Raw genomic sequence first — 25,420 nt, forward strand, 5'->3', positions numbered from 1 at the left:
TAATCTCTGAGCTGTACTCAGAGCTGGCAAATTCACAGTGAGTTTTTGCTATCCTTCTGCACTACACGGGAACCGTATAAATGTGTGCCATTTGCCCTGCAGTTCATAGTCTTTCAGGTATATTCTTACTTGTGATTTCAGCAAACTTGGTCAGGCCTCTGTAAATGGGAGGTGATCTCTCTTGGGCTTCGGCTCCGCCTGAGAACCGGAGGGGTCTGGGGTTGGTGCTTGGCTTGCTAAAACATGCCCAGAAGTCAGATGTGTTAATGCTGATTTTTAACTATGAAGGGACTCAGGAGATGCATTCTTCTGTGCATGAATGTGGCGTGCATGGTGATTACGAAACCAGACACCTTTCTGACAGTGGTTTAGGACACCTGGCCTCAGACCAAAACTCTGCAGCAATCTTCTGGCATTACTGGAGGCAGGTCACAGCACTGTCTTTGCAACAGGAGCAAGCTTAACCAAGCTAGCATTAAACTTCTAAGTTGCAGGTGCTGAAAAGTGTAGCATCGGGCTACCTGGGTCATGTACACTGAAATCTCGTTGTTGGAGGCTCTTCTGCCATCGTTTCCTGAGCCAGGTGGCCTAGAGTAGGCCAGCATGTCTACCCAAGCTGCAATTACACCTGTGCGCTGCAGTACAGACATATTCTGGACCTGTCTGTCCTTCTATTAAGCCCATCACTGAAGTGGAGGTAACTCCTGAATCCTTTATAAATAGAGCCATATAGGTTAGAAAGTGGCATCTAAAGTAAACCTGTATTAATTCTGTTCTGTAGCTTATGCTCCTCAACCTGGAAGAGGGTATGAATTTAACCAAGCGGTGAAGCACGTAGTGGACACTGCTGGCAAGAGCTGTGCTCGGGGACGTGGAGCCCATCGCAGTCAGTCTATCTCTCAGCACCCTTTATCTACCCAGGCCTCAGCACCCTGCTCTTGCTTTGGCATAAGTGGAATTGGTTGTAACGCAAACTAATTTTTATTGCAGTATTGCCATCCCTCGTGGTTTTTCATGCCACTCTGTCAGTATTTGGTGTTTGGCCTAACGCCTGGCTCGATGTAGTTGACGGAGCGTGTGGAGGGCTTCTGCTTCTGTTAGAAAGCACAGGACTTATTCAGATGGTTGAAATTCCACCTACGGCTCTGAGCCTAATGTTTTGCGTTGGCTGTAGGTATCTTCCTACTCAGCCACTTACTCAGGCACTCTAAATCCCTTCTGAGATGCACCTAGACCTCTTCTGCCCATTGGACCTAGTTAGAATTAGGGCACATCCCTAAACTGCTATGCACACAGCTCTAGCAGAAACCTTGAGAAAGCAGGAGACACGCAACCTTTCTTCCCCACCTCATGATTTCAAGCTAGTGCGATGCACTGTGGAGCTAATGGCTTGTCAGCTCCTGTGAGCTAAGAGAGTTATTTACCATTGCCGCAGAGGAAGCGTGCCCACCTTCCCGGAGGCAAAGTCGCTGTCAACCACCCTGACGGAGCCTCCTGCGCTGTTTCCAGCCTTCCCACTCCTCCTTGCAGCTCTCCATGACAGAATGACTCTGCTGCAGTGGCTAAAGCACACCGTCTCCTTGAAGGAGGTGCCTTTCGTAAACCAGCGAACAAAGGAGAGCCGTGCATACCGGAGCGAGGAGAGCTTCCCTTCTGCTTTCAGCAGGCAGGAGGGAGCTGAGCCCTTTCCCACCCCTTCTTTTTATTAACCCTTGCTCTCACACCTGTTCTCACTATCACACCTCCGGAGCTCCTGAGCCACTTCTTGCACCTCCTACAAGTGCACATGCTTTTGCTCCAAGAACCTCCCTGGATTTCGGACTTGTGTGTGATCGGAATGAATTAGAATTGGCTGAGGCATGGGATTATTGCAGACCTGTCACTTCACAGTATGTTCCTGTTACAGCCCACACTCATGTCTGCTAGTATTTTAAAGAAAACTTTAATTAGCCTCTTCCTGAGAGTGTGAATAAATTGTTTTGTTGTTGTTTTAGGTTTGGTTTTGTTTTAAGGAAAAGAGTGTTTACTCACTGAGGACGTGTTTCCAAACTCTTCATCCACTCTAATCCTGGTTTTCTGATATCTCACTGTGCATCTTACTGTGAAGCTTTGTGTGGTGTTATTGGTTGGAGGAAGGTTGCTCAGCAGTGGGGAAGACATGTCTTGGCGGTGCATGCAAATGCTCAAGTATTCTTGGGCTACGGTGAGGCAGTGTTTTCTGACTCCTGATGGCCAAATGTCACCCACTTCCCAGCAAACTATTTCAGGAGAGTCATTCTAGGTTAAGCAGATCTGCGTCTGCCTCAATTCTGTGTGACAGCCCTTTAACCTAAAGTCTAATTGGCATGGTTTGGCTTCAGTGCCCTGAAAAGTCCTAAATAGCCTTGGGTCCTCTGTCTAACAGTGCTGCAGTCTGGGGACCCTGGAGCCATCTACTCTTTATTGTAAGTACCATGTCTGGTAGGTGCTGTTTGCTGTGGTGGGTTATTGAACGTGTTTTCAGCCTGAAATCAGCTTGGTTCCAGGTGAACCAGGTGATGTTTCAGGCGTTTGCTGTGGTCCAAAGACCTCCTTCATAGGCAGCAAAGGGATGCCAAGGCGGTTTTGTACATGGCTGAATTCTCACAGAATTACTTTAAATCCTGCTGAAATGAATTGTATCAGCACTGTGAAAAGGTATCTAACACCGCAACTCATTTACTAGATTGAACCTATGAAAGTGGTGGAAGAACGGATTGGAAGGGGGTGAGGTAGAGCACCTGTTCCCACTCCTCATGGGGAAGGAGCTGAAAAGGAAGGGCTGAAAAGTCAGGCTGGGACTAGGATGGCATCTTCTAGCGCTGGCGCAGAGCAGTGATCCCCACACCATGCCATCTATTTAAAGAGGTGTCATGTGACACAAGGAAGGTAAATCCGCTGTTTGGGATACGGAAGGCAGGAAAGAGTAAACTAGCAACCAGGAATAAAAAGGCTAAATTATGAAGGCCAAAGAAAGGCCTTGACTGTGAGCAAAATCTTTCAGACGAAATAAGGTGTTTTTCTTGTGTAACCTGCACGGATTCCATTGTTTTTTGCACAGCAAGGAAATATACTTGAGCAAATGTGCTGGCGTGAAGTATTCAGGCACATACATTAATTCCTTTTAATATCACCCATGCGTGGCCTTGGCTCCACCCGCCTTGTTTGAACAAACATACTTGATGGGGATAAGGCAAGGAAAATCCTGTTCTCTGCTTGTGTTTGTTCTTCCCTTTACTCCTCTCGCAGGGATACTAGAGCCGCAGATGGAGCTCCAGGCATTAGGTTTTAACAGATCCAAATCAATTTGATGTGCCCTTAAAAAGCCCACAGTCCTTTCCAGTGGCATCCTCAGCATGTGCCCAGTCACTAGCTGCTACATGTATTAGTTTTTTAATATTGGAAACCATTCTTTTCCTGTCATGTGAAGGCTTCAAGGGTGGCCTTTTTGGTGACCTCAACATAAGAGCATCTTATGTAAGTAACAAAAGCAGCATTATCTGGAATATATACGGAAGCAGCAGAGCAGTGGAGACTGGATTGTCATCTTGTCCTTTGAAGCTCGTTGTTCCCACTCTTTCCTGGTGAGACCTCTTTCACTGAACGCCACCTAGGCAGGCTGCTTGTAGGTGGTCAAAATAGAATAATGGCTAGGTATCTGAACACCTTATTTTTTACTCCTCTGACCTCTACTTTGTTCCTCCCCTGAAGGTCTCATAAAAATGTTTGTGGGAATTGACCACTGGAGCTTTCTAGTCCAACCTCTGGCGTAGAGCAGGACTGTCACCGACACCAGATCAGCTCAGCCATGGCTCAGTGACCACCGTGGATGGAGATCCCAGCAGCTCTCTGCGAACCTGTTCCACGGCTGTGCTGTCCTCCTGGTGCAGAATTTTCTCCTAAAGACCAATCTGAACCTCACAAGCCACTGTATGTGGGCATTGCCCCTATCTGCCATTACTGAGAAGAGTTTGGCCCTGCCATCATAGTAACCCACCTTCACATTTTGTGGGCAGGAGGTTGACTGTAGAAGGCAACACAAACTTGCCTTTTTTTCATGTTTTTGTGTTCAGGAATGACTCTTTTTACTCCTCAGTATTGCTAGTGGAGGAGAAAGCTGTTTCCTCACCTCGGCTCTTCTTGGAAAGAGCAGCACCCACTTCCAAGCCCTGCAGGAACAGTGGGGAACTCCCTCACGGGCAAGTCCATAGGACAGACTAGTTCTTTGAAGAAGAGATTGCACTCTTTCTTGCATTGTTTATTCTAGTGAAATCAAAGCAGAGGTATAAAATTCAGTAGCTATCAAAATCCAGTCCTGTTAAACTTAAAGGTCACCAAGTCAAGAATGAGGCCTGATTAAAATGGGCTGAGCGCTGATCGGGAAGCTCTGGTACACGTTCCTGTGCTGCAGCAAAGTCTTCCCTATCATTTTCTCCTTTTTCTGACTCACCTGGTTTGGTCACTGTGCGTTGCTCCATCCTGGGGGAAGTGGAGCAGCTAACACGTTGCTCGCCCCTGCTGTGACCTCTGCAGTGCCGCACCTTTGTTGGATGACAACAAAAACAGCACAGAGAATTCCCAAATGGGCGAGGATGTGTTAATCCCTTAGAAGACCAACCCGATACTTCATGGGTGGGTCTCTGCTAGCCTCAGAGTAAATTAACATCTCCTTCCTCATCCACAGCCTTTTAGGCTGCAGTAAACGCAAGTGCCCATCCCACGTGCCTCTGTCTAGTCTGCCTCCTTTGTATACACAAAGGTAATGCCTCAAGGGGACAAGGGGCTTACCCTCTTAAAATCCCGGGCATTCTTCTTTTTTTTTCTCCTCCCCATATAGCTGTCTAATCATGGGTCAAATTGTCTGCTAGTATCCATCGAGAGGCCTCTAACCACCGCAGGAGTAGCACTGGTTTATATCAGTTGACAGTTTTGCTGCTTCTTCGCAGACCTTTCTCAGTATTTTCCATAAATGTGTTTCCCTTTGGACCGAATCCCTTGTCTATTTACCTAGCATCCTTCTTCTGCTCTGTCTGTATTTTGTACAGCTCGCATCACCATGGTACCAAGGCTCGCTGTGGTCAGTATTAGATGTCATCCATTGAGGTATGGAAGAATTTGACCCAGTTTTCAGAGGAAGGCTAAAAGAAGTGATTCAGCCGCGTTACACAGCAGGCCGCAGGTGGGACGGGGCGCCTGGGCCCCATTCCGTCACCCCATCCAGTCAGGCCATCCTTCCCATTTGATGCTCCAAGAAAAACAGCACGTTCCCCACTGCAGACACCAGCTCTTAATCCCCATGTCAAGCGATCTTGAATGACAGGCAAGTTCTTCCTGCCTTTCCTTGGTTTTGCAAGGTTGCTATTTGTCAAGCAAGAACATAGCAAACCAGCATCTTCCTTCTGCAGCTTCACCACAGCGGTGAGTCATATGGACTACTGATGGCATCTGGCACCAGGTTTTGGCTTCTAGAGTGGAAATAGTGAGTCCTTTATGGAAATCTGGTCATTAGATGCTTATTTTTTGTTTGCTCCCACCTGAACTAGATTCAGACTCCGGTGTCATACATCTTCGTTAATCCTCTTAGCTGCGATTTGGTTGCACCCTCTTACCTGAAGGAAAGGAATTTGATAATGCACCTATAAAATGAGCTCCAGCGATGTGACATTCAAACCCGGACAAACAAAACTCTCTTTACCCACTTGGAAAAAAAACACATCAATTACATTGTCAGTTGTATTTACCTTTCGCAGTCCTGAACCATCCCGGCGCTGCAACGTGTGCCATCAAAGTCTGTGGCAATACCTCGGCACTTAAGGATGTGCTTAAATTGTTTGGAAACTCAGGGGTCCTGGATGCTGATGCTTAACCTGTGGTCTGAAGCGTTGAAAGAGCGATAGAGACAGAGAGGAGCAGAGTCTGACACCAGATGAACGCTGCAAAGTCTGATTGAGCTCAACAAAGCGTGCTTGTAAGCTTGGGCACACTGGAAAACAACAAAAAAATAAAGGCAAGAACCTGCTGAAAAGGAGGGGTTTCCCAAGTTCCTGCAGCATTTAACACTGCCTTCGTTCTTGTGCCGTGAGGGACAGTGTGGTACTAGCACAGTTCAGTTGTTTATTTGCTTTTTTTGGTTTTTTTTTTTTTTTAAACCCAGGCTTTTGTTGCCTGCTGATGTCCAGAAACTCCCACTGCACAGCAATGTTCTCATTTCCAATTTCTGTGGTTAGAATGGTAATTCTGCTCACTATGGTAACCTAGTAATAGCTGGGTGAGTGAGCGTGTGTGTGTGTGCATGCAGGCTTGCCCATGCAGGGGAGGCAAGGGAAAGAGCCCGGCTTGCTCGCTTGCAACCGCTGCCGCTGCATCACTTCTCTGAGCCCAGAAAACCGCTGTCTCAGCAGGTGAAAGCTGCTCTCCTGCTGAGTCCGGCCCGCAGCGAATAAGGAGAGCGTTGTTTTGCTGTCATCTACCCTTGCACGCTCAATGGGGACGATTAAAACAGACACACGAACGGATTAGGTGTTAGAAAAATGTCTAATTATGGCTTGTGAAATCGCCGGCTCGGTGGCTCCTGAATGGAAATACGCAGGGGAACCCTGTCTCACTGTAGCATCCGGTTTATCCTTGAAAGCCCCCTCTCTGGGGAAAAGGCAAGGGACGAAGCCCACCGGAGCCACCTTCTAGGGCCGAGGAAGACGCACGCAGTCCGTATCCGTGTCTGGGTCTGGTTCCTTGGGAGTGGTAGTCGAACGACGCTTCAAAGCAGTCTGTCACCCCGGGTGTAGCAGAAGGTAGGTTATTACTCGTTACAGAGATGCTCCCTACCCACCGTTGGTTTCTTGAGCAGCTAGCACGGTTGCCTCCGTCCTCTGTGGCCTTCCAAGGCAGCTGGTTTGCTGAAGGATAGGTGTCGGCTCCGTTCTCTGCGCTGCCGCGCTGTTTGGAGCCCGCGTTTGCAGCCCGCGCTGCTTCAGGGAACACACAGTTCCTCACCCCTGCGAAGTTACTGCGGGTTTAATGCTCTGAAACGACTTGGTACTCTTCACCTTGGACGGTTGCCCACAAAACGCACAGAAGCGTGTGAGAAAGCCGGTGAAAGGTGTTTTGCTCTCGGGCAGCATGTTTTAAGGATGGTCTGCCCTGTAGTGTAACGCCTGTTTTCGTTTATAGCCTGTACGACGGTGACTGTCCGCAGAGGTGTTTGCGAAGCGAGGGCGAGGAAGAGGTCTGACCCACCAGTAGGTAACGGCTTGCTTATCAAAAATTATTGAGAATTTTTGGCTGGTTCTGTATGTGTGTGACTGCGAAATGCATGCGCGCAAGTAGGAAAGCACAGAATATCTCTTTGCAGCAATCTCCCTAAACATTTGAGAACACGTGTTTCAGTGAAACTTCGGTACAACAATAGGAAAGTAGGATGGCCTTTTTTTTTTGTTTAAAGTTTCTGCAAGAAAGCCAGATCGGTCCTTTAATAACATCTCAGCCACATCCTTAACTGCTGGAGAGTGCTTATCACTCTTTCTCAGTAATGAATATCTCTTCTCTAGTACGTCATGCTGCTCTTCCTGAGTGTTTGGAAGCTAAGTGCTGATGTGGAGTCCAAGGGCCAAATCTTGGACATGCAACTTGAGCTCAGCTTGGTGTAATACAGGCCGTATGTGCAATTACTTCTCCTTCTGGTGACTCATGAAAATAGGTGTGCCCTCAACTTCTTTTGAAGCACTTGAGTGGAATAATTCGAATGAGAAGGGCACACCTTATGCCTTGACTTGTGAATTTGTACTGATCTACCACGGTTTGGGTAAAGACCCGAAGTTTTAGGCTTACCTTAGCGAGATCCCACAGACAAGGTTGCACGGGGAGTTGTTCAAAGTGGATTATGTTTTATGGGAAATAGTGTTTGGTCATTTCATGTTTTAAAATGGATTGTAGGGCCTGTATATCCTTGGGTTTCAAATCTCTATCCTTTGCGTATTTACCTATGCAAAAGTAAATGAGCGTTTTACTCAGCTTGTGTATAAGATTTCCTATACGGTCTTAATTTTGTAAACAAGATGATGTTCTTGAGAAAAATCACTGAGCTACTCTGGTAGGTGCATGGCCCAAACTGCTATAAACCTTCGCGGTAACACTTGCTGCTGCGTTCAGAGCACCCTAGGCCCTTTCAGACCAAAATTTCATAGGAGTGGATGCATCAGGAGACAAGGCTGTGCGGTGGAGCCGGTGGCCACAAACAGGTTGCTGTAATACGTGACGTGGCTTCAAAAAAAGCAGACCTGGGTTTCCTCACGGGCTGGGAACGATCTCTCTTCTGCTTTCTCTCCATATTCTTACCAGCTTGCCGATTTCAAAACGATAATATGAGAGCTTTGACTAATTCTTACTTGAGTCAAGGCTGCACTTAAGCAAAGGAAGGGTTGTCTTCCAAGTCAGATCTGCAGGTATTATAAAGTGCCAGCAAGCTAACAGGTTATATTACATCTGCATGGGTTTTTGCAGACAGAGCTGCCCTCACCTAACCTCCCAGGTCCAAGCAAGTTTGAACCCAGGGCTTTGGGCTGCTTTGAAGGGCAATGCTGTGCTCTCAGCACCCCTTAATGGCTTTACTGAAGCACAGCAACCTCAGGCTGGAGTTTGCTTGCACATCTCTACTGCGGACGCAAACCTGCAAATGGTTGCAGCTCATATACCCACAGTTTACTATTGCGAGCGTGTATAACACAGGTAAGCACAGGCCAAAGACTGAATTCTGGGGCCCAATTTGGGGCTTGCGTGGCCATTTCTGGACCAGTCTGAGCAAATGTGCTGTTCCTAATTGTGGCTGTTGTAATGAGATAGTTTTAATGGGGTGTTGCTGTTGCTTGACAAGCAGAGTGTGAATGGGAGATTTAAATAATATTTGCGGTGCACTTTCAGTGAATACTGTGCAGGGTTTAAAAGCTTTAAGGAGGAATCCTGACCCCAGTGTAGTAAATAACAAAGTTGCAGTGGGGCTGAGGTTTCACAGAGCTGCAGCTTGTCAAATCTCTGATGCAACCTTTTCTTTTCCTTTGGTGCAAAATTAGGTTTTTGACTAAAACCAACCTTTTTTTTTTCATGTGCACGTCTGCGTTCTGCCCCAAATCTTGGTATTTGTATGTTGTAATACTGACAACCAAGCTGTTCTGGCTGAAAACCAAGGTATTTTTATGCAAAAACGGTGTTGCCGTGTCTCATGGGAATTATGGTTTTTTTGTACCTTATGCTTCCATTCTCCTCTACAGGCCAAGTTCTGTTCCAGCCTGCAGCTTCTAGGAGAGGCGCTGACACAGACTGTATGTGGCAAGCTAGAAATCTTTTGCTTTCAAGGTCTTATGAATTCCAGTGAAAAACCTTAAACTACAGTAGAAAATATGAAAAAGGCTTAAGGGACAAAAACTGAAGCGCGGTGATATTACTTTGAGTCATGATATTTTGCCACTTAGCTGAAATATTTCACTGAAACATATTTTTCTCCTGTGGAAAATTCTGATAAAATGAAAATTGCATTTCAGCACTTCCTGTAGGGAGATGTCTCTTTCTCCACTTTTCAATGAGATCTGCTCCTGTAACAGGAAAAAAGTTTTGACTGTCGTTGGCCTACCTGGGATTGTAGCAGTCCAACCGAATGCATTAAAAACTTTCAAGATGTTTCTGAGAAAAATCTCTTGAGCTCATAATATTTGTCCAGCTTCCTGAAATTTGGAAATTAATTTTGATACACGAAAAGTTTATTTGCAGAATTACTCAGTCGGATGTGCAGCTCATTAAAATCAATCTAACGCCATTGACTTTCGTGCTACAGTGATTTACAACCCCAGTGACTGTAGCGCAGTGTTTTGAGTCGAGCATTTTGTTGTGCTTACAGCCATCAAAATCAGGCGCTGCTCAATACGCACAGCTTGTGCTGATTTAATTTATCAATATGGGAAAAGTGGTGTAATGTGGCTGCCACAGGTTATATAAATGTGCTTGCCCTTGTGTCCATGAAGGAGTAGTATTTTTAACCCATTTAACTACATCTGCACTAGAGGTTCGCAGGTATATTAACTACATTTTGTAAATTTTAGCACCTCTGCTGAAAGTACTGAAAACTGTGGGTAGGTTAGTCCCATCTGAGGAAAGCGGGAGGCTTTTCAATTAAAATGTTCCTCCTGGAGTCAGAAAACATCACGTTCAGCTTGTTATAAGCCGCTGCTTGATTCCATGGAAATCAGTGCACTGCTCTCCTTCTTGTGTTTATGCAGTAATTAAAGGTGGATTAGAAAAGAACTGGAGCATGGCACCCCGACGGCTCCTCACCTGCAGAAACGGGGACCATGAAAGCCACGTTGTTCATGGAGCCGGTGGCCCGGCTCAAAGTCAGAGCCTGGGGGCCACGCTGAGTCGTGAAGATGGAAGAGCTTAGTTTCTGCCTGGGCATGAGTCCTTGTCTAAAAAAGAACAAGGGCGGGAGAAAGAACGATAATCGTGATTTGTTCGTCCAAGCGCATTTTATGAGGTAGTCGTCGGTATAAGCCATGGACATAGTGGATCTGCAGGGAAGGGGAGCGCCAGAACTTGCTGGTTATTTACTGGTACTGAGAGTGCCCTGGAAATCATCCCTCAGGGCATGTGTTGTGCAAGGTAGTGCATGAATGCGTGGGAAGAGGCTGCCCTCGCCCTGAAAGCACTGACTTCACATGCGGGGCAGCCTGAAGGATCTCCGCTTTCCAGGTGGCATCTCCGGGGCCTGGCGCTCCTGCCACATAACACGGCTCTGCAAAGAGGGGTTGTGACACCACTGGCTGAGGCATAGCCTTCTCCTTCCTCCCCAAAAGGGTTAATCCCGGAGGCGAACCTACTCAGCGCAGCTAGGGAGAGCATCTGCCCTCTCCCTCCTCTGAAACGAGGAGCTCCGCCGCAATTAAGGGCTTGCGGAGCGGCAGCCCAACACACCAGTAGAGCCGGATTCCTGCTTCCCATGGTAACAGCCTCCCTCGGAGCCGATCCCTCCGACCCTACCCAGACAACCCTAATCCTGCCTTCGCGGTCACCCTGAAAAGCCGCCCAGCTCTGTTATCAGGAAGGATCTCCCTTCAGCAAATATTTACGAGTCTGCTTTGGGTGGTTTTCTTGGAGGAGCGGGAGCGAGGCGAGAAGGAATGGTTGCGCTGGCAGCCCCGAACGTCACGCCGTCACGGAGGGCTCCACGCCATGGATGGCTCTTTTCTGAGCTCTCACTCAGACTTTTTAAGACCCGCCAGTGGACAAATGCCAACACTTGTGCTGTCCTTGTCCTTGTCACTAAAGCCCATGGATGGACAGTTGTCTAGCGCAGGTAGTGTCTGGACACAGCAAGCAGTTGGGGAGATCTCTGTCCCTCCCTGCGCCCTTCCTGATATGTGTTATAGCCTCAAACCCACCTTAATCTTTCGCCCACATGTGTGTTTATTTTTAGAAGCCCACAGATAATTTACTTTTAGTTGAAGGCACAGATCTTTGTGGGGGTAAGAGCTGGGGGCGGTTTATGGTGCTGCTGCAGGAGTTGAACTTTGAAGCAGCCGGAGCAGAGCAAACGAAGGGGCTGGGCGAGCAGTTCCTGGAAGGGTTTTACAGGCGCTGAGGGCAGGATGGAGGAAAGAACCAGGCCGTTAAAAAAGAGAGACAAAGGTATCGTCACAGCCAAGCAATGGAGGGGAGTAGACGAAGAGGCCAGAGAAAGAGGCCGGGGCTTTAGATCAAGGAGACGATACGCGGTGCCATGCAGTTTTTTGACAAAGTGACTCAAAGTGTGGGACTGTGAGAAAAGCTAAAGTAACTGATGAAAGACGACCCTGGCAGCAGTGTTTTGGACAGACCGAGGAGAGTCAAAATTAGTCACAAGACACTTCCTGCCTCAGCTGCTTCATCTGTAGAAGGTGCGTGTTGATACAGATCGCGCTTCAGATCCGAACCCCAAATCTCAGTTTCTCTAAGTGATCAGAAACGTGCAGCCAGGTTTGTCGCTGCAATTCATATTGAAACCCAACTGTGTGCGGTATGAGGCACTGGTGCCTACCCCACCCACCAGGGAGGGTGCAACACAGTACATTCATCTCTGCAAAGAACATTGAGATCCTCAAAAGAATTGCAAAAAAAAAAAACACAACAACAACAAAAAAGACAAAGCTTGGAAAAGTAACAGGTCCTGTGCCACAGCCTTCAGGGTGACCTTTCTCATGGCTCTTAACGCCACTGATTCGCAAAATCCGAGTGCCTCGCTGCTAAAGGTGGCAGCGCCTTGGTGCACGAATACCTGTGCATGGAGGTGCTATGCTCCCTTTTGCTTAATTTTCCCTCTGGAGTATGCAGTCAATCCTGCCTTACAGAGGGAAGGTGAATGTTGCAGCTGGAGGTGCTTTGTTACATTGCTAACGGTGCGTAAAATAAACGGGAGGGTGGGAACCCTCTATGTGAAAGTAATGCTTTGCTAACACCGTTCTCCCTGCACAGGCAGCATCGAGAGCATCCGAGGAATGAGATGACCCTACATGTTCAGTGCCGCACAGTAAGGAAATGGTATCTGGAGCCCTTGTACAGCACTAGTTGGCTTTTATAACACTGGGGATAACGGCTTACAGTCTCTTCCTTCCAACGTCTTCTGTTTCACTCTTTACCTCCCCATACTCCTCTTTGGCACCATGCACGCTCGCTACTGAAAAAGAAGAGGTGCCTCCACTTGGATAATATCTCAAAGACCAGCGCGGGGAAAAGTTAGGTGCAATTAAGCTTTTTGGTCGGTTGGGAAGTCCCTCTACACACCCATCGCGTGTCCCCTGTTAAAACAGAGCAATGCTTTTTAAAAAGGTGACACTCACTGTCAAAAACCCTGGTAAAGGAAAAATACATCTTCTACTTAGCTTGAGCCTCAGCTTTGTCTCTTTTGCTTGCCAGAAAACACACGGTGCCCAGGAGTCTACATGGCTTACAGAGGCATCTAGTGGCTGAACAATATACAAGTCACGATGGCGTTACCACGCGTTTCATGTGTTTCTGTACCCTCAAAGCAGCCCTCTCATTTTAGGCATGCTGCTCTCCGTTATTAAGCAAATACAGTCAACAGGAACACACCTGGAAGTCAGAAACATTGCCGATAATCTGATTTAAGAGGCATTCCCTCACTCCGCTTCCTCCCACTCCTACCCAAAATACTGGTTTCAGGCAAAAAGCAAATCTTTGCAGATGGCTTCTGTCCTCATTCTGGTCAATCCGTGCAACTCCTTCTTAGCCACACTGGCACAATTTCGTAAATCAGTGCAGCTGCTCCGGACCACACCTGACTCCAGAGCGGCTCTAAGGAAGCCAGGATGCAAACGTCCAAAAGTTTGGGGGAAGTTTGGTATTACTCCCGAATTTTTACTTGCATGATTTTGTAGTTTTGCAGGCAGGTCCCTGTTTGAAAAGAGCAAAGAAATAGCAGCATTTGGCGGGGGCAGGAAGAAAAAGACTTTAGTATGCTGTTTAGTAAAGGTGAAAGTTGGTGGCGCCCTGAAGGCGGTCGGGACAGCATCAGCCAGGGGTTCGCTGGCACTTCTGGCCGCGAGGGCCCCAAGAGCGCCGTGGCGCAGCCGCCTACGGCGTCCCGTCCCCGCAGGCAGCTGGAGAAGCCGTGTCTCCGGGCCGGTGAGCAGGAGAGGAGGGGAGGGAGGCTGAGCACCCCTGCACCCGCTCATGGGGCGAGAGCGGGCAATCTGCATCCAGCAAGCCCCCAGCCGCGGGGTGCTCCGTGAAAGGATGCTGTCCGTCCGTCCGTCCGGGATGCCGTCCGTCTGCGCGCTGCCCGAACGCGGCTGAAAAAAAAATCACCCCTGCATTTTCTTTCCATCTTTAGAGGACGATACCTATGACAAACACTCCCTGAAAGTAAAAGTGCAATACGGCGTATTCAAGGCTGATAAACAAGGCTCTTTTGTACGGGCTAATGACTCATGTCTCTGGGATTTATAAGAAAATGAACATAAAAGCAATTACTAGGGTGTGAATTATTTTGTTTCTTAATGGCCTGACAGTTTTGACAGTTCCTAGCTTGTTATCTACCACAAACTCTCTTGATCTTCCAACTTTAACATGACTTTTAATTATACTTTCATATTAGTAAAAGGACAAACAATCTATAGTCTGGTTTTGTTCAGTCTAATACATTTAAATAACAAGGGAAGCTTTTCCTCCTAGCAGGGCAAAAGTGGTGATCTGTTTGCCTATGCTGATAACTATAAAAAGAGAAAAATTACAAATAATTCATCTCAAGAGTTTATTCTTCATTTTAATACTTTGAATTAAAAAGAGCAACAGAGACAGAACTATTCCTTCCATCTTTTCTTAAAAATGTGTCATTATGAATTACTGCTTTTGCTCAGATCACTTTTACTCAATCCTTAAAAAAAAAAAAAATCTGTAAAACGTCATCCTGTTCCTTCTTTGCAGATGTATGCTGTAACCCAACAGAGAGGACTTTTATTGTAACTCTTTATTTTTACCGGAGCTCTTCTCCAGGATTTCAAACAAGGCTTTGGCTGACTCTAAGCAAACAGCGGTAAGGCGTCTTACAGGGAGGAAAATACTTTTCCTGTAAGTAAAAAAACATATGTGTATATAGCGTACATAATGTACAAATCTTAGTTCTCAAGCTTAGAAGTGCCAGATTCAAGGAAAAATTTCCAATCTTAATGAAGTTGAATGAAGTTAATGAAGTCGTTTGATAGCGAGGAGTTTGTATTATTAAGCTACTGCAGGACATGGAGCTGGGGCAGCCTTTGCTCTGGAGAAGGAAACAGCCTTTGCCTGGATGGGTTTTTAGTCGAAGTAGAGAAGCTAGGTCAAAAGGAAGGGGAAACCAGAGGCCACGGCAGGGGAAGGATCTGAGGTCACGCAGCAGAGCGGGGTGGGCAGTCATGTGCATCAGCGGCTTCGCAGCCGCAGGACTGTGCTTTCCACAGCTCCCTCTCGCAGTCATGGGAAAAGCCTTCTCCTCTTGGTGGTCAGCTGGTTTCTCCTCGCTACGCCTGTGTTTGTTCGTGGGGGTTTGCGTTTCGAGCACAGATGCAAGCGTCCCAGGTTAAGGGGACTTCAGACCGCTCTCCCGAGACCTCAGTTTAGGGCAAATTTATTTATACGAAGGGAAAAATATGTCTTTTAGTGAACCTGGTAGAGTTTCTTACCCAAACCCAAACATATTCAAGGTTCCTCACCTGCATCCTAAAATTATCACAAATCTAGCTAATTGATCTCTGTAGTTTAAAACTAAGTAAATACATCTTTTAATCCAGATTTAAAAAAAAAAAATCATTTGGTGGCTGTAGGCCTGATTTATCAGTGCCTTTGTGCCTTGATGTAAAGGTAATAAGCAGTGCTACCTCGCCTAGGAAATCCTCAAAAGGCAGAATCTTCTGGTGGAAGGGCCGTTCCTCGTGAGAGTCCTGGTGGTAGGAGAGCAGAGCTCAGGTAGCTCCAGACCTCAGCAGTGCTCTCTCAAGCCAGGAAGCCCAGGGACCACCCAAACTAAGGAAGCTTCAGGGCAGGTGGCACAGAGCCTCCAACCTGCACACCTTTCTTTGGTGTCTGCAACATCAACCCCTTCCAAGCATTCGCTTTGGTGGATCAGGAACCTACCGCCATCTATGGATTGCCTGGGAAGAGGCAACAAACCTGGAGGCCGAGTGGAGCTTTGCTGAAAGCTTTTCTGCTGGCTCCGGGGTTTCCTCTTCAACAGTCCCCAAAGCTGTTGATGGATGGTAAAACACTTAACAGGATTAGATCTGTCACGTTTAGCCCTCCCGGGCTTCTATCTAGAGACTCTGAACTCTCTTCCAGCTTTTGTCAGTGGGGCAACGTAAGACTTTTTTTTTTTTTTAAGCCCTTTGTTTTCAAAGGAGCAGCGCACAGATCTTCCCACACACAAGAAAGGAAGAGGCTATTTCAGTCGGAGTTGCTTTATGGGCTTTTCCCGTGACGGTTTCACTCCTGCTGCTTTCTGTGAGCAGGCAGACAGGGGATTCGGTTTCCTCGGCAGCGCCTGATGTCGGCTAAAACTCACCACGTACAATTGCTTGGTGCAGGTGAGGCTCAGGTTTGAACCATTCCCCAGTATATATGTCTGATGCTCTTCCTGCTAAGGCTTACAGTATCAGGTTCTTCCAGGGTCTGCTGAGCACGCACAGAAAATTGTCACATCATTAAAGCTACGGTGCATTATGTCCAAGGCATACCTAGGGGCTGGATCCTAGGCAGTTCAATAAGGTTCAAGCCAAAACACGGTTTCGTTCTCTGTGATATCAGTAACGACATGTCTAGTGAAACAGTCCCCTGCTATATGGTGTGACACCACTCTTGAAAGAAAAGTAAAGGGCAAGCGATAGTGTAAGGAAAGGCTCTTGGTTGCCTTTTGCTTGTTCTAGTCAGGAGGACAGAGTCACTGTCTTGCGTTTCTTTTTGCAGACCATATATCTGCACTTCGGTCTTTTGGAGGCATAGGCTCATTGATAAAGACAGTCCTAATTTAGGCTCTTGATCCTATTCCTATAATAGATTAAACCACACTACCATGACAGGTAGGCTTGTGTGGGGACTTCATTCACCTTCAGAAGCTGTACCTTAGTTATAAAAGGCAGAGGTGTGTGGCATGCAATTGATAGATTCAATTTTTATAGCTTCACGACTTATCCCATCGTGATATTGAATTTCCAAAATCTAAGGATAGGTATAAATGTCCTCCTTTTCCTTTCGGAAAGGCAGGCTTGCCTTCCCATCACTGTGCCATGCCACGTGGCCCTCCTGACCCTTTTTCCTTTCGCTCATTAACTGGTATACAAGAGCAAGGCCACGACAGTCCAGCAGCAAAGGACTAGATCTATTAAGGATTACAAAGGACTTGGAAACGGTAGGGACATATACAGATCATATACACTGAAGGTGTTGAAACAGAAGTTGGAAATAAAGTGTAAATCAAATTTATGAAGGTTACAATAAGGTCACAATAAAAGCTACCATAAACAAAGTTACAATGAAAGATTACTGTGTTTTTCCAGGTCAGGCATCTAAAAGTTAGGTTAGGGTTGCTTACACAATGCATTTTTTTCCCCTTATGTATATGCATTACAATGCATCCTTTAATGCCATCATCATATATTAATTTTTCCATGGGACCTGTTATGAGTGTCTCCTATAATATTGCAAAAAGAACGGCATATATGTCCAGAAGGCCTCTTGAATTGCAGAGATACTAAATAGATCTCATATATCAGTTGTTCACTGGTCTGTCTAGTAACAGAGCACTGTTTATCTTATGATAAAACAGCACGTTAAGGAAATGCCAATCTCAACCGCATTTCTATCGAAAATGTTTTTGTAGAGAGAAAATATAAAGAAAAGGTAAGATGAGAAAAGTTAAAAAAAAAAAAAAGTAACTTGAGAAATTCAAGGGCAATAAATCACCATAGCAGATGGTATTCATCTGTGAATTCTGTGCAGAGCTATCAGTTTAAAAAATTGCACAGTAGTGTGCTGTTAAAAATGCAGATATAATATCTGCACATTTTCACTGCCTATCTTCCTGGTGCCTAGGCAAATATCAGGTAACTCGTTTGTGCATGCCGCTATCTCTAGATGCCTTCGGAGTTTACATGTCTGTGCCACCACGGTCTTTGAAAATTTGACTCAGTGGGTTATCTGTGCATTTTCTTGCTACCTCCTCTAATTATAGTGAAGAAGTACAAGTATATTCTGTTTAATATTTCTAAAATCCAAGAGAGATCGATTTGTTCTGATCTTTCTGCCAGCTTAAACTTCCTCACAGAAGAATGCTTTATGTCTAGCTCACACGCCCTTTATCCTGGGTTTTACAGGTTTTTTTAGATGCATTGTCCCCATATACAGATGAGGAGACAGCCTGTGATACAACCACATGCGATTTTGAAGATCAGGAATGAAGTCTCGTTTTGACACCAACGGAGGCCGCCCTTGCTGCTACGACCCGATCCTATTCTCTGTAAGTGGGAGTTTTCAGGCAGTTTCCACAGTGGACTACAAAGGCCAGGAAAATAGTGCATCTTAATCCAGTCCTGGGTCTGCAAAATGGAGCACAATCACTGAGAAAGCAACCCCAGCTGGTCACTGGGTTCCTGCTCTCCGACAGCAAAATGGAGAGGAGCCGGGCTATAAAATGCCAGGTGAGTGTAATTAGCTTGTTCCCGCTAAAGATAAACCCCAGCTTTATCTAATTTTGTTTTTAACAGATCTTTGAAAGTGCCAGCAAAGCAACGGACGTAAGGGAATCTAGGAAAAGCTGTAAGAAGAAGGTGGTGGATGAGCTATGGAGCCTTTAAAGCTTGGGAAATTGAAGTGTTAGTGCCTGCACCAGCTTGGACTTCTGATGAGGCTTCTGCAAGCCTAATTGGGTAAACTGTCCATGTTGACTTATAATAGGGAAAATATTTCCCCGGTTTTAGATTAAAATGGGAGATGTTGGGGCTTTGTGCCCTGTGACTTGTTCAGAACGTTTTTGGTGAACGGGCACAGCATCTACAGAGAAAATAATTAAAAATAGTATGCTGTTTTATTTGCCAGGCCCAAAATGATGATTTATAAAGAAAAGAAAATTGATTTAAGGGTCACAGGAACAAATTGAGGGGTCAATTTTGACTTTAATTTCAACAATTAATTAAGGAACTCTTCTAGAGAGGTTTGTAAAATGAATATTGATCTCAGATCTTGGGCACTCTGCAGTCATATCTCAGTCCTGTTTAATACCCTCACATTTTGATTTATGGATTGCGCTCAGTAACAGTGGAGCGGCATGACAGGACCGCTCAACTGCGATGTTCAAGAGCACGTCCTGAAAGCATGGAGCTCCTTGTAGTCATCCATAAAGCAGAGGGGGAATATTTTAGCAGCGTTAGTCTGAGCGCTGTTGTGACAGTTGTATAACATTGCATGTGTGTTTTGATGAACGGGGGACATCTTTTGCTGTCCAGCCCCACCTCACCGTTCTGGCTTCTGGTAAATGCTCATCTGAGCAGTGCTTTGTCCCTATGGCAATGTAAAATGAAGGGCTAGTCTGAAGCCTGCGTTAAGCTTAGGGCAAAAATACGTTTGCTACTGGAAGAAGCAGAAATATTGAAGGTCCTTTATAGGAAATGTGTCTGTAGAAAGAGTGCCAAGGTCACGTTAGGATTCTAGAGTTGTTTGCCTGGGATTTCTTCGTGGCAGAGCTGTAGTCTTCTGCTGCCAGGTATCTCTGATGGCTGAAGAAGCAGCTGTGCTGGAGGCAGGTGGGGATCCAAGTGAGGAGAAAGGCTCCTCCTGATCCCTGCTACTTATGGTAAAAGCAAAGGAAAACAATCCCACAGGCCAAATTTTCTCTTTCATTAGCTTTTTCTTTTTCTCTTCTCTCTCTCCTTTCTATTCAGAAGTTGTGATTTTTAGTGAAGAACACAGCTCTATTCTCTATCTACCTCTGCTGTGCTACAAACAGAAAACTTTAGGAAGGCTTAATCTGAAGACTTGCCCTTAAAACTCTGTCAGAAGCCCTTCTTGCAGAGGCAGTTTATACAGACTCAAATTACGCCAGGAAAATTGCCTCTGCCCAGGAAAGGTTTGGTAACACAAAAATTGCCACAAAATTTGCAGTCATGCATCAGTGACAATAGCAAACAAGCAGAAGTTTCTAGTGTTGGCTGGACCTAGAACAAGCAACATCATATTTGGCATTATTGTTGCACTTAGTGGCCTCTGAAACAAATTACAAAAACATTCCTCCCCACTCAGTACCGACAATGCTCTCTCTTCATGTGAGTAGACTCATATTAAACAGGTGAGCGATAGTTAGCATCTAAAAAGAGCAGAAGTGAATTCTAGTCACAGCAGAGCTTAAAGAATTAAAGATCAAGGTTCTTAAGTTAGAATTACTGCAGGGCTGAAGAAGTACCCCTGGATTTTGAAATACAGCTAATATTTAGCATCTTATTGTTTTATGTACTGTTGCATTTGCAGCACACCCTGCTAGTTAGCCCACTACTTCTAAAACATGTGTGATGTTCAGAGGGGCTCATTATGGCTATACAATAATTTAAAGGGGGTGCAAGCAGAGTACGTTAACAGTATTGCATGCAGTGTAGTTCCCTTTGGGGAAACGAACACCCGCACCACCACCACTGCACCTGCCCTGCTTTTTCTCGCAGACCCAGTCGTCTCGCCCTGAGTTTTGTAGGCGGGCTACGCAGCTCAAACTGGTTGACTTCCCGGCACTCGATGGGAGCCACTTAAAAGGATAAACTGAAGAGATCAATAACCCTTACGTACTATAAGTGATGTAGCACCGAGTACTCCAGGGCTGTTAAAAAGTCTGTGATAAAGGGTTGTGTGATAGAAGCTCCAAAATTAAACACGAGGAGAAAAACAACACGGCGGCTGGGGGGACTTAGTGCCCTCTCATCGCAAGGGGGATTTATCTGCAGGGCTTGGGGCCTGATTGTAATCTTTCAGGTACTTTTTACTCTGGTTTTATTCCTGATTTATACTGGTATCAGCGAAAGCAATATCAGGCTGAAAGTCTCCGAACGCACAGAGCTGAGAGCAGGCGCCAGAGAGGCACACGCTCGTGTGTTTATCCATTTATGAAAACCAGGAATCCAGAGACAAATATGCTCAGCAGTCCCTCGGTGCAGATAATTGAAAGTGAATACTGAAAGCATGTACTTGTATGTCATGCTCCAAGGGTTAATAGTCTTCTGGGGCACTTAAGAGGAAATTCCTTTGAGAGTCCGCGTGGTATCTCCTGACTATTCTTCAACCATTGCTTTGTTTCTCCTTTCAGTAACTTCTTATTATTTAGGACAGAATGATTTTTTTTTTCCCTTGCAAAGCTCATATTGGCTCAGCCTTCGCATATTATATTCATCAAGAGGCTCTGCAGCTTTCTTTCAGGATCTTTGCTGCTGTTTTTCCTGGTAGCGTGGGGAGGGCCTGGGAGAACTATTAGCTCCTTTTGAGAAGACTGATAAGGAGTTGGCCCTCTTCCAGTCCTCCACCATGGAAGTGGTAGTTTATCATTAAAGCGCATACATTACTTCTGTTCCTACTTCAGCTCCTTCGTTCCTCAGTTCCTTTAGCTTCTCTGGATGGATGCCATAAAGCCCAAATAGTTTATTGTAATTTAGTGGTGGGGACTGAATGGGCAACCAGAAGATGCCTCCCCTCTTGATGCTGCAATGTGAACTGCTCCAGGTGGGAACTGTTGGTACATCAGGGCAGCATCCATTTACTTAAGCAGCTGAAGCTGCCAGCTATTTCTAGCCCAAAAGCTGTTCTTCCTGCTTGATATTGCTCAAGAGTTGAACGTTGTTACTGATCCTGAGGCTCCAGCACTGGACTTTATTTCTTTATTGTGTAGGGATTTGTACTCACATCAGCTGCTCCCTCTGCATCTCCCTTCGCTGAGCAGGCTATTGAAAAACATTACTCTCTGCATTAGTCATCTCACGAATGAGATGCATTCAACATCTCATGTCTAGCTGGCTCTGAGCCCTTCATGTAAAGGTGACATACAAGATCAGGTCTTAAACTTGTCTCCCGTCATCTAAATAATCCCTGTGTCATCGTTTTGGCTGATTCCTTTCTGGCCTATTGGCATGGGAATAGAAATGAAAACAAAGAGATTCATTGCTCATTAACCTCCTCTCAATGAACCCTTCCCTCTTCTCTGATGTTTACACTTTTTTTTTTTCCTCCAGTTATCCCAGACATTTTCCTCAACTCAGTAGAAGTCTCTCAGCAGAATTATTTCCATAAAAGCCTCAGTAGCGACTGACTGTGTGCTACCCTGTCGCATGTGAGAATGCTACAAGTGATACACTGACAAACTTATAAAACAGAGGAATGCAACAAGCCTGTTGTTACCTTATATGCTGCATGCATCTATGCATAGATAATGTATAACAAACATAACGCTGCCTTACATTAACAGCATGATGGCCCAATAATGTGGGACAACAAACATCATCTCCTGAGAATATTTTGCTGGTGCAGACACCAAGGCTGAGACATTTAAATGAGAAGATGCAGATCCCTGAGGCTGAACATAAAATATTTATATGAAGAGACTGTGGACCAATAAACTTCGGTTATAAATGTTTACAGCTGAAGGTGGTAATAAATAACCTTCCAAAAGCAATATTTCAATTTGTGCTTATTGTACTTGTAGTACGCATTATATTTTCAGGAAACTATAATTATTATAGCAGGACATAGAATTAGCCTCATGCTTAATGAATGATTACCCAGTTTAGTTGTGATCGTTATAACATCAGGACACAATAAAAACTGTGAAATGTAGTTTAAACCGGAGACATGTGGGACTTTTTTCCATGGCTACCATTTATATGTCCAACCAATGCATAATCTGTTCATTAGATTGTGACAGAAATGGATAAGCTCTAATAAATATATCGGACAACTCCTAATTATTAAATTTCCAGTCACTTAACTTCTGCTGTGCAGATTTCACATGGTCTTTGGCAGTAGAGAGTTAAAGTTGGGAGAGAATTTACTCTTCAGTGACCTTAATGGCAACCTCCTACTGATCTGCAAGAACTCAAATCTAGATCGCGGCAGGTCCTTCTCTTCCTTCCCCTTCCACGCATTCGCTGTACCCTGTGTGGCTGGTTTTCTCCTCATTACTTAGCACAATACTGCCTTCTTCTTTAACCTGCACGTCTCTTGTAGGGTAAGAACTATCTCTGTTCGAGCTGTTGTCTCAAAATGAAAATGCATGGGATTGATCTTTGAAGATAAATAATGCATTTAGCTACACAAACGTAGATGCTGTGTTCACGTGTATCTAGCCTTTCCTGGTATAACCAGAATGGTCCGCACCACATAAAGATGCGTCACCCTTGATGTGAGGCAAGTGTCTACTAATTAGCCTAGTTCTGTCTCATCTTCTGGTGACTGCAGCTTTCCTGTGTCAGGGATAAGTTAGGTTCTTCAAAGAAAGTGTACCAGAGAGCTCTTGGTCTGTCTGGCACATTAACCTCAGAAAGATAGATTAGATAATAGAGTCATAAATAACTCTATGAGTTTGCGTGTAAATTGGAGAACTTTTATCTAATCTGGCTGGGACATTTAACAGCTGGCCTCTATCTTTCTTAAGGATGGCTGTCAAAAATTTCAGTGTATTGTCTAAAGACACTCCTTAGGGCTCCTGTAGGCAGTGTAGAGAGAGAGAGGGAGAGGCATCTTCTAAGGCCAGTTGATCTCACCCATGTCAGGCATCTATTGTAGGATGCCCTGAGTCTTCTCCTATGGAGGCATATTGTCTGTTGTTGACTGTAGGTGATCTCCGACTGACCATCTTTCACTTGATTGACAGCTCTTGACTCTGACAAAATTTAATGAGATGGCATCTGTCCTCTCTAATGCTTTTGCTACCTTCTAAGTGAACGTCTCCTACCTGGTTGCACAATATTATAATTCTTCCCTTCCTTCCTTTCTTTCTGTCTTTCCCCAGTAGTCTGTGCCTGGCTGTCTCTGTCTAGCCCATGACCTTTTACTGAGAAAAGACTGATTTTTGGCAGGAAAAGTGTTCTTAGCCTTTCCTGGAGGGACCACAGCTTCACCTGCTGCGAGGAAAGATGGGAGCTATCAACAGCTCAGCTCAAGGTGCCTGCAAAGTCCTTGGCAGTGGGTCTCAGATGTATCCTGGCTGACGTGGTATTAAGAAAACCCCACGGGTAAATGAAGACGCCTGAGGGGCGATGCCTCCAGAAGCGAAGAGAAGTGAGTGTTATAGCACCAGACAGGCACCTTTATAACTTCAAGGCACAAGTCCCCATGATAGTAGTGTGACTGTGATGGTTTAAAGATACAGGTGGGACAAGGTCTGTAAGCACTAACTAATATATTATATAAACTACTGCGGCCAGCAGGAGGAAACAGAAGCTTTAGGTCACACAAGCGCAGAGTAGAAACAGCAAATTTCAGTGTTAAATGCAAGCTGGGTACAACTGTTCCATGTCTAATTGGATGTGCATCAGGCTAGCTGAGGGAAAATGCAGTGGGCGCATGTAGAGTTGAGGGGTGGGGTGGTTAGTAGTAGAGGTGAGGTGATTAGATGGTTATCTCCTAAGTGAGAGGCAATTTATAGCCTGGACACCATTTTATTAGTTTTTTACCCTTACTACATTTTGAGTATTTCCCAGGCAATATCTAGATCCACCTGGTGGGTGTTGGATTGCCAAATTTGCTTCTGGTGGTCGGTCTGGCGGTAACGGGAAGGCTGTATGAAGGGTGGGAGGGGGTAGCTCTGGAAAAAAGATGAGACGTAGTTAGCTTTTCTCACGCTCTCCCTGGCCTAACGTGCTTGGTGATCCGCCTTTTTCTTTCTGTCTGTCTTTTTTGTAAGAAAGTACAAGCAGCCTGCCAAATTTCCCCCTCCTAGTCCACATCTCTTGTAATAACTACCTGAGATAAATTTAGCTGGGAAACTAAACCAGTTGGCCCACCTTTCAGCAGGGAAAGCAACCAAATTGCAGACTCTGATCTTCGCTGCGATGTTTGCAAAGCGTGAGGAGAGGGAAAGGCAGAAAGAGGCAAAGAGGTGAATGCAGCCTTGCATTAAAGGTACCTTCAGAAAGCACTCCACCCAAGCCTCCCTTGAAGAGCTTTCAGCTGTGTTATCTCAGGAGTGGCCCTTAAACGAACAGATGGAGACAGCAGAGTCGAGACTAAAAGTAATGGCACGTCTGACAGGGATACGCGGTGTTTCCACGCTCCCCGCCAAACTTGTGAACGCACCATCGTATGAGGCTGTGACCCTTTTGCGTTCGGCTGCGGAAATAACGTTTCGGGCAGATTTTTCCCGTTGGTAAAAGCAGAGAGACGATTTCGAAAAGCTGTAGCGGGAACTGGACGGAGCTGGCGCGTCCAGCGCGGGAAGGCGGCTCTGCTGCCGTCGGTGCGCTCCTCGCGCTCTTAAAGCCAAGAGCGCAGTTGAACGCTTCTGCGACTTGGGACCTTGGAGTGAGATGTGAGGCTTTGTGTTCTGCACCTGCACTCACAAAATGCATCACGTTGGGCTCCTGTTCAACTGTGTTGCGGTAGCTCAGCACAGTGCAGCTAGACAGATGGAAGAACTGGCCAACTTGGACAAAAGTGATAAAATGATTAATAAATATTAAGATCTCCATTAATTATTGATTAACTAGTTAAATTTTTGAAGAATAATTATTAATATTAATATCATCTGTATTGCTGATAGATTAACCAGCATGGCATAACTTAAACTTTTTAAAATATTTAACAAACAACATTCCTGCTACTTCTCCATCTTAAAAAAAAAAAAAAAAAAAAAGGGGGGGGTGAAGAGTTCATG

General features: G+C 45.6%; 2 long non-coding RNA genes across 2 annotated transcripts in view; both read left to right on the forward strand.

The window, feature by feature from the left end:
- The first annotated feature begins 6,365 nt into the window (after positions 1-6,365).
- LOC138067611 (uncharacterized) lies at positions 6,366-9,456 on the forward strand. Its single transcript, XR_011141797.1, has 3 exons — positions 6,366-6,809; positions 7,189-7,256; positions 9,282-9,456. It is a non-coding gene; the product is annotated as an uncharacterized lncRNA (long non-coding RNA).
- A 112-nt stretch (positions 9,457-9,568) lies between these two features.
- The window catches only part of LOC138067609 (uncharacterized), a 43,356-nt gene continuing 27,504 nt past the window's right edge, over positions 9,569-25,420 (forward strand). The window contains exons 1-6 of the long non-coding RNA XR_011141795.1: positions 9,569-11,936; positions 12,511-12,770; positions 14,482-14,625; positions 15,911-16,112; positions 17,898-18,040; positions 18,288-18,449. This is a non-coding gene — a long non-coding RNA (uncharacterized lncRNA). The remainder of the gene's footprint in view (positions 11,937-12,510; positions 12,771-14,481; positions 14,626-15,910; positions 16,113-17,897; positions 18,041-18,287; positions 18,450-25,420) is intronic.

Source organism: Struthio camelus, chromosome 6 (assembly GCF_040807025.1).
Source record: "Struthio camelus isolate bStrCam1 chromosome 6, bStrCam1.hap1, whole genome shotgun sequence".
Taxonomy (NCBI): Eukaryota; Metazoa; Chordata; class Aves; order Struthioniformes; family Struthionidae; genus Struthio; species Struthio camelus.